This window comes from Heterocephalus glaber, unplaced genomic scaffold (assembly GCF_053883595.1).
Source record: "Heterocephalus glaber isolate CG9 unplaced genomic scaffold, H.glaber_assembly_v1.0 deba00001544, whole genome shotgun sequence".
Lineage (NCBI taxonomy): Eukaryota > Metazoa > Chordata > Mammalia > Rodentia > Bathyergidae > Heterocephalus > Heterocephalus glaber.
The window spans coordinates 32,890-54,533 of NW_028258337.1; the positions used below are offsets into that span (position 1 = coordinate 32,890).

Consider the following 21,644-nt stretch of genomic DNA (forward strand, 5'->3'; position numbering starts at 1 on the left):
GTGAAGCAACTTCCACTCTTTAAGCCAACAGAGGCTCTAACCTTTTGTATTAGGTTCTCTAGGTCTGAAAGAATTTATTAGATGGGCTACAAGATCAGAGTCAAAGGCTGAATGGCCATCTTCAGGCTGGAGAGCTGAGGAAATCAGTTATCTGTTCCGTCTGAGCAGCTGGAGGCCTTAGAATCAGGGGGTCAATCACGTAGCCCCAGTCTGAGGCTGAAGACCTGGAAGCCCTCTGGAGAGCTGCTGGTGCAAGTGTGTGGTCAAAGGCTGAAGAATCTGGAGTTTGACGTTCATGGGCTACTGAGGGAGCAGTCAAATGCACCCACTCTGGAAGAGTGGAGAATCTCACCCTCTGTTTCTTTCAGGCTAGTCTCCTCGCCAGCCTCTTGATAACGCAGATCCTATTTCACCTCCATAACTTTGCTCTTGTGCCATTTAGATAACACCCCCGTTTATGTATTCCTATCTCCTTTGATGGTGCTGTTCTTCGCTACTGATTTCTGCCAGTGGGAATCTGTCAATTACTGATAGAGGGGTGGTGAAGTCTCCAGCTACAGTAGTGGATTCCTCTCTCTCTCTCCTTCTGGTTCCAACAGATTTTACCTCATGTATTTTGGTACTCTTATTAGACACATACACATGAAGGATTGGTATATCTTTTGTGGGGACTGAACTCTTTGCCAGAACATTACGCACTTATTTCCCTGATAATTTCCTTGCTCTGAAGTCTTATTTCTCATAAAATAACATAGCTACCACAGACTTCGTTTGATTTGTGTTTGCATTGTCTATGTTTCTCTGTTCCTTTACTTTTAATCTACCTGTATCTTTATATTTAAAGTGGGTTTTTAGCCAGGTTTGGTGGTGCAGGCCTGGAATCCTAGCACTCTGGGAAACTGAAGAAGGAGGGCTGCAATTAAGAGCCCAGCCTGGGCAACTCAGTGAATTTGTGAGACCCTGTCTCGGAAGAAAGAAAGAAAGAGAGAAAGAGAAACAGAGGGGGAAAAGGGAGAGAAGAAAATATAGTGGGTTTCTTATAAATAACCCGCAGTGAGTTTGTTTTTTTTGACCATCCACACTGATAATCTCGGTCCTTTAATTGGTGTATTTAAACCATTCATAAATAAAGTGATAACTCTTATAGTTGGGCTGATATTGTTTCAATTGCATACTTTACATAATCTCATTTTTTCTCATTTCTTAGCATATTCATTACACTTAGAGATAAAATGTTAGTGGTTGCCCTAGAGTTTCTAACATACATTTGCAACTAATCCAAGTTTATTTTCCCAACTTTTCGCTCTCATCCCTTACAACATTGCTGTCATTAATTGCACGTCCATAAACTATGCTCACTGAATACATTGTTGCTATTATTTTGAAGAAACTGTTATCTGCTGGATCAGTTAAAAAATTAAGTATCTTATCTTCACTTTTCCCTTCTCTAACATTTTTCTTGCCTTTATGGGCATTCCAGTTTCTAATATATGCCATTTTTCTCCTTGGTGAAAAACTTTTACCACTGCTTGCAAAACAGGTCCACTGTGGGCAATTCCCTTAATTTTTGTTTGTCTGAGAAAGTCTTTATTTCTTTTACATTGGAAGGATCATTTCGATGTATACACCATTCTAGGCTAGGGTGGATTTTTTTCTGCTTTAACACTGGAAATCTTGCACTCCACTCTTCTTGTTTCCATGGTTTCTGAAGAGGAGTCTGATGTAATTCGTATTCTTATTCCTCAATAGGTAAGGTGTTCTTCCCGCGTTGTGTTTTTTTTTTTTTTCCCCAAGATTTTCTCTTTGTCTTTGATTTTCTGTAGTTTTCATATGTCACACCTAGGTGTGGATTTTGGATATTTATCCTGCTTGTTGGTCTTCAAGTTTCCTGGACCTGTCATTTGTTTTGGAAAATTTGTATCCACCATTATTTCAGATATTTCTTCTGTTACTTTCTTCCATATTATTCCAATTCTATATGTGTTGTATTTTTGTAATGGCCTTACAATTACAAAATGCAATGTAAAAAGGAATGCTGTTTTCCGTTCTTTTTCCTTTTTATTTTTCAGTGTGAGAAGTTTCTATTAACATATATTTAAGCTCACTGCTTCTTCAGCCATGTTCATTCTCCTGATAAGCCCATTGAAGCCATTCTTCACTCCTGATACTGTGTTTTTTATTTCTAGCATTTCCTTTGATTTTATCAGGGATTCCAGATCTCAGCTTACATTACACTTGTGTTGCTACACGTTGTCTAATTACTTCATGGGGGTGCTTGGAATATTAATCATGCTTATTTTAAATTCCTGCTCTGATAATTTTAATGTCTTTGATATAGCAGTGTCTGGTTCAAATGCTACCTGTATCTCTTCAGATTGTGGGTGTTTTTCTCTCTTAGCATGTCATGTGATTTTATGCAGAAAGCATACATAATCTATCAAGTAACAGGAAGTGAAGCAAACAGACTTTTCCCACCTGTACTGGGGACTGAACTCAGGAAGAATTGAGCTACCTCAGCAGCCATTCTTATTTTATTTTTAACTGAGACAGGGTCTTTCTAAATTGTCCAGGCAGGGCTCAAACTTATGATCCTCCTGCCTCAACCTCCCAGGTAGCTGGAATTACAAGTGTACACCACAGTGCCGGTCATGTTCATGATGTCAGGACTTAGGCTATGTTTGTAGTTTGCAGTAGTAGTATGGGTCAGGCTATAGTTTCATCTAGAGTCTATACATGGGTTTCCGCTTTTGTCTTTGGGCTCCCATAGGGACTTTCCTTAAAGAAGGGCTAAGGTTTGCACTTCTTTCAGCTATAACCTTCGTATTTATGCAGGAGCCTCAGTGAATGTGGTGTTAATGTGTGGGGTAAGAGGAAGGATTCCATAATCCCGTGGTTACATCTCACTCTTTCAGTGAGATAGTGTCACTGGGACATGAAGTTCACAAGTGCTACTGAGGTCTACCCCTCACTCTCCAGAAAGGGACAGGAAAGCTGGAAAGGTTTTGAGTTGGGTAGGCCACTTGCCCTACTGAGGGCTGTGGAGCTCCTCAGTTTGGGATATTTACCTTCCTACATGTTGGTGGCCTCTGGTAAAACACCACTCAGTTAGATTTAAGTCTCAAGGGCTCTGCGTTTAAAAGCTTTAAGCACGACAGCTCTACTGTCCCAGGACACTTGAACCTTAACGTTAGAAAGCCCCAGAACATTATGATTTGAAATGCTCCTTCCAGACCTTTGCAAACTGAAGTACTGACAGCAAAGTCTGCTTGGTCTATGGCCCCAATATCCTGATTCAAGGGTAACTGGTGGAAGAGCTACAAGATTCAAACGGATGGCCCCAGAACTCTATGGTTTCTAAGCCTATAATGGTAGCTGGTACCCTATTATATTTAAATTTAAGAAAAAAAAGTAACAAAGCCCAGAAAACCCAGAGTCTCACGAAAAATCAGAGTCTGTGTTACTTAAGTTTGTATTGGATCAGGACTCTATCGCCAAGTGGGGTGCTCCAGCTGAAGGGCTCCAAGACCCGGGGACCTACAGAGCCCTGTAATTTTGCAGTTCAGGGAGTCAACAGTTTCGCGAAAGCTAGACCAATGTTTCAATGTTGCTAGGACGCTGTGGTTCTAGGTCTCTGTGGTTCCTGTGATGTGAGGTATCAGGGCCTTATGGCAGGCTCAGACATAAAAGATCCAAGGCTGATGGGCTGATGGGAGGGTAGTAAGTTGGTCCCAGGGTCCCATCATTCCAGCATTCTCTGCTCTCTGGGCCTTCTGAGGCCAGGACTAACAAAGGTCCCCAGGGTCCTTGTTACCTGCCTCATCTTGGTACCAAACATGGAGCCGCTCACGTCAGTAACAAACACCACATTCTTCTCCACAGGTCAGGGGCCCCTCGGGACAAACTAATGAATAAAATAACCACCATGAATCTGGACAAAAAGAAAGGAAACCAAGAAGAGCTATAAGAGCCAATCCAAATCAGGCTCCTCTTATTCTCCTGCATAACACCCTGCTCTTTCCTTCCTAACACCTCTCACTGTTTATAGCTAAATGGGCATGTGTGCGATTGTTTATTCAGTGTCTGCCTCCCCAAGCAGAAGTGGGTCTCTGCTGTTCAGACTTGTGGCCCAGGGCTCCAAGGATCAGGGTCTCCATAATTTGTGAGTTCCTGCCTGTGAGAGAACTGGGCTTGCACAGTGTTGAGGTTCCCCAAGGACAGTTTTGCCTGGGCTCCAGGAACTGTAAGCATTGTTTTAACCTCCCTCAATAGAGTGAGCCTGGGGCCCAGCTCACTGCTACCCTGGGCTGGAAGATTGCAGGGCCTCCCTCTCCTCCACAAGCCTCCTTTCTGCTGTTGCTGGGCAGAGCAGGAGGGGGAGGAGGCAGCAGAGGCCAATTGAGCTCTTTGTTCAGAGGGGATTGGTTATACCAGGTACAGATGCCTTGGGCTGTGCTGGATGTGATTGGATGTACACACACACACACACACACACACTTGCATATCTCTCTCTGCAGAGCCTGGCGGCTGAGCCAGCTGAGGGAAGGGAGCAGTGTCAGCTCAGTCCAGAGATACCTGGGCTTGCTGAGGGTCTGTATTACCTTGAAGCCTGAAGCCTGAGCAGGCCTTGCCCAGGGAAACTGACTATTCTTCCCTTCTGCTCTAGGCACTCTGACCACAAGGCTGGACACTGCCTCCTCCTTCCTCAGGGGGAAAGAGGAGATAAGAGTACATAGTGTTCTGTCCCTCGCCCCAACCTGCGAATTCACATGTGTGTTGTACCCAGTGAGAGAGAACCAACCAGAGACCGATATTAAATCCACACAGGAGTTTATTACCGGCCGGGACCGGAGCCCAGCATCAGACTCGAGCCTCAACTGGGGGTTGACAAACATGTTTTATACACCTTTGAGGCCAACAGTTTCTAGGCCCCCCTGTGGGATAGAACTAGTAAAGCAAGCAAAAGGTACAGAAGCGGAACATCCTGCTGTTAGAACATTTGTAAAACAGTAGTTGATTAATTGTTGTTTCTAAGAGACTCTCTAAGGGGAGGAGGTTTCTAAGCTTCCTCCTTCTGAGTTCATCTAAAGGGCAGGCAGGTGGGTCAAGCAGCAATATGGAGGCTGTCTTGCTAACAAGGGTCCTTCAACGTGCATCCTCTGTCAGCACATAATCTTTGCACTCTGCCACAGTTCCCCAAGGCCTGAATCATCCACAGCACCATTGACCAAACCATGAGCAGAAACCAGCTGGCCTCCCATTCTGGGTGGGGAGACCTACTGGAAAAGCTATGCTCATCTATATCTGATCCCATGCTATGTCTGATCCATGCCCCAACTTCCTATTCCACAACATGGGGACAGGACCCAGATCACCAGCTTCTCACAATTCCCTCAGCAGTCACCCCACCCCACCTTCTTAACTCAGGAAAAAACATGGAGGGTACCAGGCTACGCACACTTGCACTGCTCACCCTGTTCTTGGGCAGGGTCCACATTCCCATAGCCTCTCTCCTCTGTGGAGAACCACACAGACCCTAGACACTGCCACAGACCCTAGACACTCCCAGGCCTCAGCATTCTCTATCCTTCACTCCACTTCTCACCAACCCTCCACCCACCCATATGCACTTTACTGTATTTTCCTTAGAATATAGAAATTATGTGTCTTTCCCAACCATTAGGATAGGCCCTCACTCCCAACCTTCCTCCAGCTTCTAATCGGCCTCTTTCTTCCCCTCAGCATCCCAGGCTGAAAGGATGAGCACCTGCTGTCGTCTCTCACCTCCAGTTCACACCTGCAGAACTCACAGGACCACTCCCACCCCCAAGTCACACTGACACTTCTCTCACTAAAGGCAACTATGCATAGCTCATCTCCAAGCCCAAGGGGCCATATTTGGAGTCTCCTCACACTGGATCTCCCTCATGTACTCACTGCTGACAATGACTTCTTTCTCTAAAACCCTTTCTCCCTGGGACTCTGGGACTGGCTGCTCTCTGTATTCTACAACCTCTGGGTCCATCTCATTCAGCCTCTTTCTCTAGGTTCCTTTTGTCCCCATGCCCCTTAGCAGTGCTGCCAATATTTGTCAGGTCATAGTATGCAGAGAACATGATTATGACCTTTGCTCAATGGAGTGAACTGGTGGGGATTTGGGTGGGGGTGGATGCAGTGTGAGCAGGCTGTTTGCAGATGGTTGGGCCAGGCACCCTGAGACCTGAGGTCCACGACTGCTGGTTCAGGAAGCTCCACCTGAGCTGTTGTCATCAGGGTTTTTCCGTCCCGGCTCCACACATTCTCCATGTGTGACTTCACTCTCTCTCCTTTGGATGATACCACTGAATCGCCACTAGTGACACCACATCTCTTTCTGCAGTCCAGTGCGCTCACTCTTCCACCTCCACGACTGTGTACCCACTCACCGTGGACCTGTTCACTTGGATGGGCGAAGATGCCTCCAACGCATCCTCACCTGCATCATCCATGGTGCCATTGACCAAGCCAGGAGCAGAAACCAGCTGGTCTCCTGTGTGCCTCCCACATCTGGGTGCAGAGACCTACTGCCCAAACGATGAATTCATCGCCTTCCCCCCAAGCAGCCCTTGTGTGATTTCTCTCTGTAGGGGCATCACCCACCCCAGGGTCACTCCTCACACAAATGTGAGTGTCACCTACAACCCTCCTGTGCCATCAGTTCCTGCTGTTTTTTCCAAAGGATACTTCTCAGGGCCATCTCACCTCTCCACCCCAAACAGCCCCAGCTCTGACTCAGGCCTAACTTAGGTTCTTAGGTTCTTAGGTTCTCTGTTCCTACTCACAGGCCCTCCATCCCTGCTGGGTCTCCATACACACCACCTCACAATTTCACACTCTCTCTGGCTCCCCAGCCACCTACACGACAAACCGCAGGTTTCTTGTCATGCTGCCGCAAGACTTGCCAGCCTTCTGTCTCATTTCTTACCCTTTTGCATTCAAATTTATGCCCCTTGTAACTCCCCGTGAACATCTGGATATTTCCAGACTCCGTTCCTATTACAGTGCAGCCCCTACTTTGCTAGAATTCTTTCCACTTTCCTCTGGGGCCCCTCACATTGCCCACTTCCCTACATCCTTGAAGTCCCAGGACAGCCTTGACCTCCTCCGGGGAAACTTCCCTGGCTATCTTTCCCCCCTCGATCTGGCTTCTGTCATGCCTTGCCTTGTCATGGAAGGGATGTTTCTCACCTCCTGTCAGTATTGTCTCTATCTGTTACACCCGCAGACCTGTGAGTGATAGCCTTCAGAGTTCCCAACACCAGCCAGCACAGCCATGACACAGACTAGGTGTGCAGGGAATCCTGACTGAATGAGCAAGTGATGTTCTGGGTTTGAAAGGTGGGCATGCTCAAATAGGAGATAGGCTAAGGACCGAGGGATCCCCATGGGGTGGCAGCAGGAGTCAGAGTTCACAGTTAACGGGACTCTTGGTTGTGCTCTTCCCATCTATTCCATCTGCACTTTTTCCTCTGAGCAATTGTGACCAAAGTAATCAGTGAAGTAGCAGACACTTGCTCCATTGAACTAAATACACTCACATGACGAAGATCAGCTGAAAGTCCCTGTCAACACTTGCTGGCAAGGTACCCTCAGCTCCTCTTCTGGGAGGGTGAATTACTTTCATTCTCCCTACACGACAGGGTTGCCATACCTCTGAGCCTCTGTGCATGCTGGTCCCTCTGTCTTTATGCCTTTCCCTTCACCATATGCACCGACATGGAAGCAAGCCCTACTCATTTTTCCCAGAGCACCTGAAAGACCAACTCATTGAGGAAGACGGTCCTGAAACCTTCCTTCACGGGTAGCTCCACATAACCCCTACAGATATAGACACAGCACATAGAACCTTTGGTGTCTTATAATGAATGGCTCTGTGAATCTGGCTGCTTCAGAACTGGGAGACACCAGAGGGAGGCTAGAGGCTGAGTCCAGCTAATTTCTTAGTTCCTAGATTCAGTGGATACAGAACGGGGCTATGGTAGCCCTGCTGGGTGGAGATGTGCCAACCTATGAATGAATGAAGGATGCCCAGACAGAGGTTTAACCACAACACTAATTTAGGGCGGGTCAGAGGGAGGAATTGTGGCTGGGTGGAGGGGAGTCACAAAGGAGGAGTTGTTTGAACAGGGATTAAATTAGAGGAGGATGCTGACCTCCTCTGAGGGCAGCAGGTAGTCTGAGCAAATGCTCACACCCAGATAAGGGGCAGGCTCTGGTGCTGGTGGAGGGTGGTGCCTTAGGGTGGCCAGAGGATGGTTTGTGTGCTGGCGGCAGGGAGAGGTGTGGTTGGAATGGCAGGCCAGGAGCGTGGCCTCACCTGTGTGGGCAGGGAGGGTTGGGGCAGGGTGACATGGAGGGCTCAGCAGACACAGAAGACAGGGATAAGGACACAAAAAGGGGCAAAGTCTGAGGAGGGTGAGAAGTCACGCCCCTACTATCTCTTGCTTCTCTTGCCCCAACACCCTTCCACCTGCCCTGATGCCATGCTCTTTTCCAAATCTTGCAGCCAGTTCCTGCTCTGCTTTCTCCATCATGCCCAGCCTGATGGGCCCTCCCCTGCCCACACCTCCCAGCACCGGCAGTCTGTCCCTCACTTGCAACCTCACCCTGCCTCACTCCCCATCCAACCAACTTAGGCAGGTCCTTGGGAGAGTGTCATGCCCTGAGGTCAACCACAAGCCTGGGGCTCCTCCCAGAGAGGCAGAGTGGTGTATGTTAGGACAGACACAGACACACAGAGGGGGCCTGGGTCTCCTCCCATGCCCCTTCCTTCTTTGGGAAATAGTGGTCTAGCAAGGCTCTGCTCTGAGGTAGAATTTCTTCTGTTTTCTTCCCCCTCTGTCTCCAGCTCCCAGCATCACATATGAGAATAAGCCTTTCAGTGTCTCATGACAACACTGATGAATTACTGCGCCCAGATGTTTGCTGAGATGGCCGCAAGATCAAGCCCCCTGGAATTTTAGTCCAAGACAAGTGTCCATTTAGAAATGTCTCTGTGCCTCCTTCTTTCCAGAAAATGGAGACTTGGAAATTCTGCTTTTCCCCTCCTCCCTGCTACAGCTGCCAGGAAGCTTAGGGGCAAACTGAGCCCCCTTACCCTCTGAGGTGCCTGCTCACATACATTCCCTGGGCTTCCTTCCTTTCAGAGCTCTTTGTTCTGTTTTATCCCCACAGGGATGGTTCTATCCTCTGTTTCAACCTTTAAGGAGAAAGGGGAGGGAGCTGCCATTTATAGCCTAGGGCTTAAGAGTACAGGCTGCATGACTCAGATGGCCTGTGGCCCTAGGTCTCCACTGCTGCTCCAAGTCCCTGGACAAGTTATTCCCTCTCTCTGAGCCTTAGTCTCCTCTTCTGTAGGACAGGCTTCATAATAACTCCCAGTTCATAGATAGTGTTTGTGGGGATTAATAAGAGTATTTATGCAAAGCATTTGCAACTGTACCTGGATCTGTGTGACTGAGCGAATAACACTAACTCTTGCTGTCATCCTCTAATATTCACTACTTTGTACCAAATAATTTGGAAGGAGGAGTGCTCTCAAATTCTAACAAGAGTCCCATTGATGGCATCTCCCGTAGTTTACAGATGAAGAAAGAGAAGCAGAGCAACAAGGTTACTTTGTTGCCACAATGTTAGGAAGGTGTCAGAGCTGGGATTTGAACCCAGAATGGATGTCTGTTCCCTCCAGTTGCCTCTCTGGGTCAGCAGGGTCAAACCAGCCAGGCCCTCCAATGCCAGACAGCTCTGTGAGGGTGGCCACATGAGCTGGGGCGGCTTCCCTGTGCCCATCCGCTCTCCTCTCAGGTGAGATATATGGATTGGTCCAGTGGTTCTCAGGCCTGGCTGGACTTTCAGGCTCACCTGAGACTGGTTAGGGATGCAGATTTCCAGTGTCCACCCCAACCTACTGAACCAGGCTCCAGAAGAGTGAGGTCCAGGAATCTGTGTTCCCAAAGCTCACATAGTGATTCTGATGGGGCCAGTCTGGCCTTCACCATTCTGTGGGTGACACTTGACCCAAGCCTGGTATTCAGGATGCCTCTCTGGCCCACAGGTCTGAGCCTGCTTCCTCCAGGGCAGCCTGTATTTCCTGTTTTGCCGTCGTTTTTTCTACTCTCAGTCGTGATTCCAGGGAAAAGCAAGATTTGGTCAGTTTGATTTCTCTGCTCTCCTCAGTGCTAACTTAGTTTTCATGATTGTTCTCACCAACACCTTCACCAAAAATTATTCTTTTTATGAGGAAAAACTGTATTACAAAATGTTGTAACTGGTCAGGGTGTGACAGCCTCCAAAGCCTGGGCTAATATTGGACTTAAAATATCTTCAATTTCAATCTTCCTCTTTTCTCAGAACTGACAAATAACCTAGCAATGGGTAAAGGACAAAAGTAGCCCTAGAGATATGCTTAGTTGAATGGGGAATGTACTTATTCACGGAAGGCCAGTGTGGTGGTGTACCCCGAGAGCTGCCCACATACTCGGGTTCTCTTGTGTGCACAGATGACTTGTCCTCAGCGGTGGTATATGTATATAGGCAATGCCTGTCCTTTCTGATACTGTGACTTCTACGCTCAGCCTTCTCACCGATTGACCAGGCCTCAGGCTCTGTATCAGCTGGTACTGACCTTGGTGCTGGTGCAGCAGCTCCTCATAGGCCCAAATAAAACTCACCTCTCTGTCTGCTGCCAGGCTGATGGAGATGTGGAATTTCTCTCATTCCCAGTCCCTGGGCAGGAAAATAGAAGGGTAGGGAGGAAATTAGATTTCCTGAGGATTAGTGCAGATGCTAGTTGACTTTCTAGTTGATCTGGTTTTGCTGGCCTTTCCCCTGATCCCAATAGACCTGACCAGACTTTTAGTTCACCTCAGCCTTTGACCCACAGATAATCATGCAGGCATTTGCTCACCGATCTGTCTCTTTCTCTTGTTCCTCTTTCTAAATACTCTGCCCGAGAAATTATGTCAATGGTGGCTGTTCCTTGCAAAAACTAAGTTTGTAAAAATCTGAATCTAGAACCAATGATGGGCTAATGCTTTGTTTTCCAAAAAACAAATTGTTTTCATTTTACACACAATGCTTCTTCTTCTCCAAGTAGCTCTTCATACACACCCCGTATCCCATGTTATATACTGAGCTTGTAAATATGGATGGCATTAACTCAGTTTGTAGTAATAAAATGTAAAGATTTCCTGCAGGATAAAAACCCTCTTCAAAGCATGGAGGAATCACTGAAAGAAGACAACACATTTCTGACAGCTGAATGGAACTCAGTTTAAAAAACAAGGTTCAAAGAAGAAAAATACAGAGCTGGGGATTTAGCTCAATGGTTCCAGCACCTGCCTTGCAAGCGCAAGGTCCCAAGTTCGATCCCCCATACCAAAAAGAAAAAAAGAAAACTGCAGGCCAATTTCCCTAATCAACATAGATACAAATCCTCAATGAGATATCGGCAAACAAAATGTAACAAATCATCAAGAACACTGTACACCATGACTAAGTAGGATTCACCTCAGGTACGCAGGGATGGTTCAACATATGCAAATCAATAAATGTAATACACCACATCAACAGAACCAAAGACAAAAAAAATCACATGATCATCTTAATAGACTCAGAAAAATCATTTAGCTTTCCCACAGAAAATAGGAATAGACAATCTTTATCTCAATCTGATAAAAGCCATGTATGAAAAACCAAGAGCCAACACAATACTAAATGGTTAAAAATTTAAAGCTTTCACCGTAAAATCAGGAACAAGACAAGGATGTCTACTATCAATAGTCCTATTCAACATAGTTCTGGAAACATTAGCCAGAGCAATTAGAGAAAAAAAGAAAAGGAATAAAGATAGGAAAGAAAAAAGTTAAATTACCATTATTTTCTGGTGACATCATTCTGTACATAGAAGACACACAAAAACTCCACCAAAAAACTTCTGGATTTAATAACCAAATTTAGTAGTGGACCTGGATACACATTCAAGACTCAAAAATCAATAGCATTCGGGTACACAAATAACAAAATCACTGAAAAAGAAATTACGGAAATAACAGCTTTCACAATACCACTGAAAAAAAAATGAAATACTTAGAAATGAATCTAACAAAGGAAATAAAAGACCTATACATATAAAATTACAGTACTCTTAAAAAGGAGATTGAAGAGGATGTAAGAAGTTGGAAAGACATCCCCTGCTCTTGGGTAGGAAGAACCAACATAATGAAAATGGCCATACTTCCAAAATTGTTATACAGATTTAATGCAATACCAATCAAATTACCATTAGCATACCTCTCAGAATGAGAGAAAACATTCCTAAAATTCATGTGGAACCAGAAGAAACCTAGAATAGCAAAGGCAATTCTGGGTAACAAATGCAAGGCAGGGGGTATCACAATCTCTGACTTGAAATTATACTATACTAAGAAAACCACTGTAATAACCACTATAATAACCACTGTAATAAAAACAGCATGGCATTGGCGAGAGAGAGAGAGAGAGAGAGACATGAGGATGAACAGAACACACTAGAAGACGCAGAAACAACACCAAACACACTGAGCCACTTTACCTTTGACAAAGAGCCTAAACATGCTTACTGGAGGAAAGATAGCTTCTATAATAAGTGGTGCTGGAAAAACTGGCTTTCTACATGCTTAAGATTAAAACTAGACCCATGTCTCTCACCATGCACTAAACTGAAGTCAAAATGGATCAAAGATCTAAATATTAAAACAGAAACTCTAAATCTGCCGGAAAAGAGAATAAGTAGAGCTCTTGAGGACATGGGGTAGGCAGTGACTTCATGAACAAAACCCAAACTACGCAGGAAATAGTTCAAAGAATCAACAACTGGGATCTCATCTTTTTCTTTCTTTCTTTCCTTCTTTCTTTCTTTCTTTTTTTTGGTACTGGGGATCGAACTCAGGACCTAGCACTAGTGAGGCAGGTGGCCACACCACTGAGCTGAATCCCCGGCCCTGGGATCTCAACTTTTTTCATTATTATTTATATATTTATTGGTACATTTTAGGTATACAACATGTTTATATTTATCATTGGGTGCTTGTACCTGAACATGATGTATCTTAGTTCTTATTTTTTTCCCCATTACCTGTGCACCCTTCACCCCCTCCACCCTTCCCTATTTACATAGATTTGTTTCCATTTTTTTTTAATTTTTTTATTGGTACATTTTAGGTATACAACACAATTACATTTCTCATTGGGAACTTGTACCTTTACATGATGCATCTTGGTTCTTATTTTTTCCCCATTCCTGGCCCTCCCTTCACCCCCTCCACTATGCCTACTTACAAAGACTTTATTTCCATTTTTTCCATTTCTCATCATTTTTCGTTTTCCTTCTTTCCTTTCCCCTGCCCCTCGCACTACCGCTACCCCTTTGGAACTTTTCTTCCTATTTTGCATTATCGATTATTCATTCTAACCATTGGTACATTTTAGGTATACAATATAATGACATTCATCATTGGAAACTTGCACCTTTACATAATCTCTCTTGGTTCCCATCTTTCACCCTTGCCCAGCCCTCCCTTCAACCCCTTCATTCCTCCCTATTTACAAAGATTTTGTTCGTATTTTTCCATTTTCTCATATTAATTCCATTCTCTTCTTTCCTTTCCCCTAGCCCTCCCACCTCCTTCCCCTTTGCCCATTTTCTTCCTATTTCACATTACCAATCATACATTTTAGTCCCTATTTACACTTCCAGTTTCTCACACCAGAGAAACTATTTAGTATTTATACATGTGTCTCCTATTTATTTCACTTAAGAGTATGGACTCAATGTGCATCCACTCAGCTATAAATGTCTTCAATTTCTCATTTTTATGGCTGAGTAGTACTCTATTTTATTAAAAAAAATTCATTTTACTTATCCAGTCTCAAATTGATGGGAATTTGGGCTGTTTCCAAGTTTTAGCTATCACAAACTGTGCTGCTATGAACATGGGCGCACATATATCACTGGGGTATGATTCTTTTAATTCTTTGGGGAAGATACCCAGCAGGGGAATAGCAGGGTCAAATGGGACTTCCAGTCCTAGTTCTTTGAGGTATCTCCATACTGATTTTCACAGTGCTTGCACCAGTCTACACTCCCACCAGCAGTGGAGCAGGGTTCCGCTTTCCCCACAGTCTGCCAGCATTTGTTATTGGTTGATTTCATGATAGCAGCCATTCTTTCTGGAGTGAGGTGGAATCTCAGCGTTGTTTTCATTTGCATCTCTTGAATGACCAGTGATGTGGAACATTTTTTCATGTATTTATTTGCTATTTCTACTTCCTTGTCTGAGAAATGTCTGTTCATTTCAGATGCCCATTTTCGGATTGGGTCTTTAAATTTGAGAGGTCTGATCTTTTTAAGTTCTTTATAGATTCAAGATAGTAGACCTTTGTCTGAGGAAAAGCAGGTGAAGATTTTTTCCCACATTGTGGGTTGTCTCTTCACACTGCTGGTGGCTTTTCTTGCTGTGCAGAAGCTTTTTAATAAAAAGAGATCACACTTGTTGATTGTTTGTGCTAGTTCACAGGCAACTGAGGTTTTCTTCATAAAATCTTTTCCTACACCAATGTCTTCAAGAGTTCTACCTAACCTCTGTTCCAACTGGTTCAGTATTTCTATTTTAATATTTAGATATTTAACCCATTTCGATTTTAGTTTAGGGCATGGTGACAGATATAGGTCTAGTTTTAATCTCTGGCAAGTTGAAATCCAATTTTTCCAGCACCATTTATTAGAGAGGCTGTCTTTCCTCCAGTGAGGGTGTTTGGCCCCTTTATTGAAGATAAGATGGCTGAGTGTGTCTGGTATTGTTTCTGCATCTTCTAATCTGTTCGACTGGTCCTCAGGTCTGTTTCTTTGCCAGTACCATGCTGTTTTTATCACAGTAGCTTTGTAGTAGAGTTGCAGGTTGGGGATTGTGATACCCCCTGCCATGTCTCTGTTACCTAGAATTGCTTTTGATATTCTGGGTCTCTTCTTGTTCCAAATGAATTTTTGGATTGTTTTCTCAAGGTCTGTGAAGTATACTGCTGGGATCTCAAGTGGAATTGCATTGAATCTATATAGCAGTTTTGGAAGTATGGCCATTTTCACTATGTTGATTCTTCCTGCCGAGAAGCAAGGGATGACTTGCCATTTTCTGATATCATCTTCAATCTCTCTTTTCAGAGTGCTATATTTTTCAGAGAAGCGGTGTTTGATTTCTTTTGTTAGGTTGATTCCTAGGTATTTCAGTTTTTTGGATGCTATTGTGAAAGGAATTATTTGCCCTATTTCTCTCTCAGTGAGTCTGTCATTCATGTAGAGGAAAGCTATTGATTTTTGTGTGTTGACCTTGTAACCAGCTACTTGACTGAATTTGGTTATTAACTCTAGAAGACTTTTGGTGAAGTTCTTGGGGTCTTCTATACACAGTGTCATGTCATCTGCAAATAATGACAATTTGACTTCTTCATTTCCTATCTTTATTCTTTTATTTCTTTCTCTTGTATAATTGCCGTGGCTAGTGTTTCCAAAACTATATTGAACAAGAGTGGTGATAGTGGACATCCTTGTCTTGTTCCTGATTTTAGTGTGAAGGATTTCAGTTTTTGACCATTTAGTATGATATTGGCTGTTGGTTTTTCAGAGATGGCTTTTATCAGTTTGAGGTAGAGACCATCTATTCCAATTTTTTGTAGGGTTTTTATCATAAATGCATGTTGGATTTTGTCAAATGCTTTTTCTGCATCTATGGAGATAATCATATGATTTTTGTCCTTGGCACTATTGATATAGTGTATTACATTAATTGATTTTCGTATATTGAACCATCCCTGCATCCCGGGGATGAATCTCACTTGATCAGGGTGTATGATCTTCTTGATGATCTTCTGAATTCTATTTGCCAGTATCTTATTAAGGATTTTTGCATCTATAGTCATTAGTGAGATTGGCCTATAGTTCTCCTTTTCAGTTGGGTATTTCTCTGCTTTGGGGATCAAGGTGATGCTTGCTTCCAGGAATGAATTTGGGAGTATTGCTTCCCTTTCAATTTCATTGAAGAGTTTAAACAGTAGTGGCAGTAGTTCCTCTCTAAATGTCTTTTAGAATTCAGCAGTGAAGCCATCAGGGCCCGGGCTTTTCTTAGTTGATAAGATTTTAAGTACATTTTCAATTTCATTTGTTGATATTGGGTTGTTTAGAAATTTTAGGTTTTCTTCATTCAACTTTGGTAATTCATATGTATCTAGGAATCTGTCCCTTTCTTTTGTGTTTTCCATCTTATTGGTGTATAGGTTCTGGAAGTAGGTATAGAAGATCCTCTGGATTTCTGCTGAGTCTGTTGTAATTTCACCCTTTTCATTCCCAATTGCATGGATTTGGGCCTTTTCTTTGCTTTTTCTGATAAGGTTGTCTAAGAGTTTGTCAATTTTGTTGATTCTTTCAAAGAACCAACTCTTGGCTCCATTGATTTTTTGTATCATTCTCTTAGTCTCCATTGCATTGATTTCTGCTCTGATCTTTATAATTTCCTCCCTTGTAGGAGCTTTGGGGTTGTCCTGCTCTTCTTCTTTTTCTAGTAACTTGAGGTTCAGCATCAGGTTGTTTAATTGGGCTCATTCTGTTTTCCTAATATGCATCTTCACTGCTAAGAATTTCCCTCGTAAGACTGCTTTCATTGTGTCCCATAGATTCCAATATGTTGTATTGTCATTGTCATTTAATTGAAGGAAATGTCTGATTTCTTCTTTAATTTCCTCTGTGACCCATTGGTTATTCAGAAGTGTGTTGTTCAATTTCCAAGTGTTAATGAAATTTTCGCAGTTTCTTTTGCTATGGATCTCTAATTTCATCACACTATGGTCTGATAATATACAGGCGATAATTTCAATTCCTTTGCACTTACTTAAACATGTTCTATGTGTGAGTATGTGGTCTATTTTGGAGAATGACCCATGTGCAGCTGAGAAGAATGTGTATTCTGATTTTGTGGGGTGGAAGACTCTGTAAACATCTGTTAAGTTCATTTGTTCAAGAGTTCCATTGAGTTCTAGTATTTCATTACTTATTTTTTGTCTAGTTGATCTATCTATTTGTGACAGTGGGGTGTTGAGGTCCCCCACTACAGTTGTACTAGTGCATATATGACTTTTCATGTCCATTTGTATTTGTTTTATATAGTTGGGTGCACTAGTGTTTGGTGCATAGATATTTATGATTGTCATCTCTTCCTCTTGGATTGTTCCCTTTACAAGGATATAGTGTCCTTCTTTGTCTCTCTTAATCATTGTTGGTTTGGAATCTACTTGATCTACAAAGAGGATAGCTACTCCTGCTTTTTTTTGGTTCCCATAGCATGGAGTATTGTTTTCTACCCTTTAACTTTCAGTCTATGAGTTTCCTTTTGAATTAAGTGTGTTTCTTGTATGCAGCATAGTGTTGGATTTTGCTTCTTGACACATTCTGCCAGTCTGTTTCTTTTGACTGGTGAATTGAGACCATTAACGTTGATGGTTATAACTGAAACGTATTGACTTGTCATTGCCATGACTTTTTCTTTTTGTTGGGTTCTCCCCTTTTACATTTAATTTCTTGTTGTGCCAGATGGGTTCATTCTGCTTTGCTTCCTGGGGTTGTGATCCTCAATGTCTGTTCCTAGGATATTGTGTAAAATTCTTTGGAGTGCTGATTTGGTATTCACAAAGTTCCTAAGGTGCTCTTTGTCATGAAAGTATCTTATTTCTCCATCCATTTTGAAAGATAGTTTTGCTGGGTACATCAATCTGGGTTGGAGGCTGTTTTCTTTTAGGGCTTGGAATATGTCACCCCAAGCTCTTCTTGCCTTGATGGTTTGTGTTGAGAAGTCTGCTGTGATTCTGATGGGCTTTCCTTTGTATGTGATTTGTTTCTTTTCTCTGACTGCTTGGAGAACTTTGTGCTTCTGTTGTGTTTCTGGAATCTTCACAATTATATGCCTATGTGTAGATTTTTTTGATCAAGACTATTTGGAGTCCTATATGCCTCACTTATCTGTATGTGAAGTTCTTTTCCCTTGCTTGGGAAGTTTTCTGCCATTACTTCTGTGAAGAATTTTTTTATGTCATCTGCACTCTCTCCTGTTTCTTCATTGACTCCAATCACTCATATGTTATTCTTCTTTGCATCATCTAGGAGCTGCTGGATTGATTTCTCATGTTCCCTTATAATTTTGAAACAATTTTTTTTCGTGGTCATTAATTGCAACCTTATCTTCTATAACTGAAATTCTGTCCTCACATTGGCTCATTGTGCTGTGTAGACTTTCAGTGGAGTTTTTGATCTCCTGGAAATCTATTTGCATCTGTTTTATGGATTCCATTTGTTTCCTGTGTTGGGATTCCATCATGTTCCTCAGCTCCTCTCTAGATTTATTAATTATGTCTTGCACTAGGAGCACAATTTCTCCTGTTATCTGAGAAATTATTTCTGATTTCATTTTTTTCAGATCCCCTTTTGTTGCCAGTTCAATGGATCCAGGTGGTTGAGTATCAGAGTGTTCCATCTCATTTCCCTTTGGGGTTGCTGTAGGTGATCTGGAAGTCTGGTTTTGAGACTTATTTACGTGTTTTCTCATTTCAACTGCGGTGGGGATAAGGGGGTTGCTGTTGACGTCTGCACAGCTCACCTCCTCTGAGCTGGGTGAGGTGAAGGGCCAGGACTGGTGGGACAGAAGGCAGCCCATAAGCCCTTTCCTCTGGGCTGGGAGTGGTGGGAGGGATGGTGGCCCGGAAGCTCCTTCTTCTGGACCAGGAGCAGTGGGACCAGTGGCTCAGAAGCCCCTACCTCTGGGCAGGAATTATTGAAATGCTGAGAACTTGATTAGCTCCAGTATAGTGGTCTGGTGGTCCGGTGTCCTCTGCGTCTTTGTAATGTTGTATCAGGTGGCTGTACAGAGAAGAGGCCAAAGGAGAGGGGAGCGGGGTCCAGTGGATTGCTGCCAGGGCACGGGCTGGTTCGGTGTTTTCAGTGCTACTCTCCTTTTTTTGTTGTTGTTTTCTCAAAATTTTTCCTTTCCCTTCTTCTTTATCCCCTTCTCCTCTCACCACCACTACATCTTTGGAACTTTTTCTACATCAAATTATCAATTATTCATTTTAATCATTTTCATCCTTATTTACACTTTCAGTTTCTCACACTAGAGAAACTATTCGTTATTTACACATGTGTCCCATTTATTTGACTTAAGAGTATGGCTTCAATATGCATCCATTTAGCTATAAATGTCTGTAGTTTCTCATTCTTTATGGCTGAGTAGTACTACATTTTAGAAAAAAAGCACATCTTCTTTATCCAGTTTCCAGTTGATGGGCACTTGGTCTGTTTCAAAGCTTTAGATATTACAAGCTGTGCCACTATAAACACAAGTGCACACTTGTCACTGTGGTATGATTCTTTTAATTCTTTGGGGACAATACCAAGCAGGGGAATAGCGGGGTTAAATGGGACCTCTAGTCGTAGTTCTTTGAGGTATCTCCATACTGACTTCCATAGTGGTTGCACCAGTCTGCACTCCCACCAACAATGGAGAAGGGTTCCATTCTCTCCCACACCCCTGCCAGCATTTATTATTGGTTGATTTCTTGATAGCAGCCATTATTTCTGGGGTGAGGTTGAATGTCAGTGTTGTTTGCATTTGCATCTCTCGAATGACAAGTGGTGTTGAACATTTTTTCAGATGTTTGTTTGCTGCTTTTACTTCTTTGTCTGAGAAATGTCAGTTCATTTCAGATGCCCATTTTTGAACTGGATCTTTGAATTGGGGGGGGGTCTGATTTTTTCAATTCTTTATATATTCTAGATGGTAGACCTTTGTCTGAGGTACAGCTGGTAAAAATTTTTTCCCACATTGTACATTGTCTGTTAGCTCCTTTGGTAGTTTCCTTTGCAGTGCAGAAGCTTTTAAATAAGATGAGATCCCAGTTGTTGATTGTTTCTGCTAGCTCCCGTACTACTGAGGATTTGTTCATAAAGTCTTTTCCTATGCCAGTGTCATCAAGAGTTCTACCTAACTTATCTTCCATCAAGTTTAGTGTTTCTGGCTTAATATTTAGATCTTTAATCCACTTAGATCTTAGTTTAGTGCACAGTGGTAGGTATGGGTCTAGTTTAATCTTTGGCAGGTTGAAATCCCATGTTTCCAACACCATTTATTAAATAGGCTATTTTTCCTCCAATGAAGGTGGTTGGCTCCTTTGTCAAAGATGAGGTGGCTGAGTATGTCTGGAGTTGTTTCTCCAACTTTTAATCTATTCCACTGATCTTCAGATCTGTTTCTTTGCCAGTACCATGCTGTTTTTATCACAGTAGCTTTGTAGTATAGTTTCAAGTTCGGGATTGTGATACCCCCTTGCCATGTCTCTGTTACCTCGAGTTGCTTTTGCTATTCTAGGTCTATTCCTGTTCCAAATGAATTTTTGGATTATTTTCTCTAGTTATGTGAAGTTTATTGTTGGAATTTCCATTGGCATAGCATGAAATCTATATAGTAGTTTTGGAATTATGGTCATTTTCCCCATATTGGTTCTTCCTACCCAGGAACATGAGATGTCTTTCCATTTTTTATATCCTCCTCGATCTCCTTTTTCAGGGTGCTGTAGTTTTCACCATACAGGTCTTTTGCTTCCTTTCTTAGGTTGATTTCCAGATATTTCATTTTTTTGGATGCTATTGTAAAAGGAATTGTTTCCCGAATTTCTCTCTCAGTGAGTCTGCTATTTGTGTATAAGAAGGCTATTGTTTTTTGAGTATTGACCTTGTATCCAGCTACTGTACTGAATCTATCAATTATGTCTAGAAGACTTTTGACGGAGTTTTTTGAATCTTTTACGTAAAGTATCATATCATCAGCAAATAATGACAGCTTAACTTCTTCCTTTCCTATCTTTATTTCTTTCTTTTTTCTAATTACTGTGGCTAATGTTTCCAGAACAATATTGAACAGGAGTGGTGATAGAAGGCATCCTTGTCTTGTTCCTGATTTTAGCAGAAAGTTTTCAGTTTTTGAGCATTTAGTATGATGTTGGTTGTCGGTTTTTCATAGATAGCCTTAATCAGGTTGAGATGAAGACCTTCTATTCCAACTTTCTGTGGGGTTTTTATCATGAATGAATGTTGGATTTTGTCAAATGCCTTTTCTGCATCTACTGAGATGATCATATGGGTTTTGTCCTTGGCTCAGTTAATATACTGTATTACATTTATTGATTTACATATGTTGAACCATCCTTGCATCCCTGGGATAAATCTGAATTGATCAGGGTGTATGATCTTCTTAATGACCCTCTGTATTCTGTTTGCCAGCATCTTGTTGAGGATTTTGGCATGTATGTTCATGAGGGGGATTATTCTGTAGTTCTTTTTTGGGGTTGGGTCTTTCCATGGTTTTGGAATCAAAGTAACACTTGTTTTCAGGAATGAATTTGGAAGCCTTGCTTCCCTTTCAATTTCCTTGATAAGTTTAAAGAGTAATGGCGATAATTCTTCTTCAAATGTCTTATATTACACAATGAAGTCATCAGGACCTGGTCTTTGCTTTGTTAGTAAATTTTTTTATTACATT

The 21,644-nt window shown here is 42.6% G+C and overlaps 1 pseudogene; it reads right to left on the minus strand.

Annotated features, from left to right (window-relative positions):
* The window catches only part of LOC147824415 (inter-alpha-trypsin inhibitor heavy chain H6-like), a 53,344-nt pseudogene that overhangs the window by 9,461 nt on the left and 22,239 nt on the right, over nucleotides 1-21,644 (minus strand).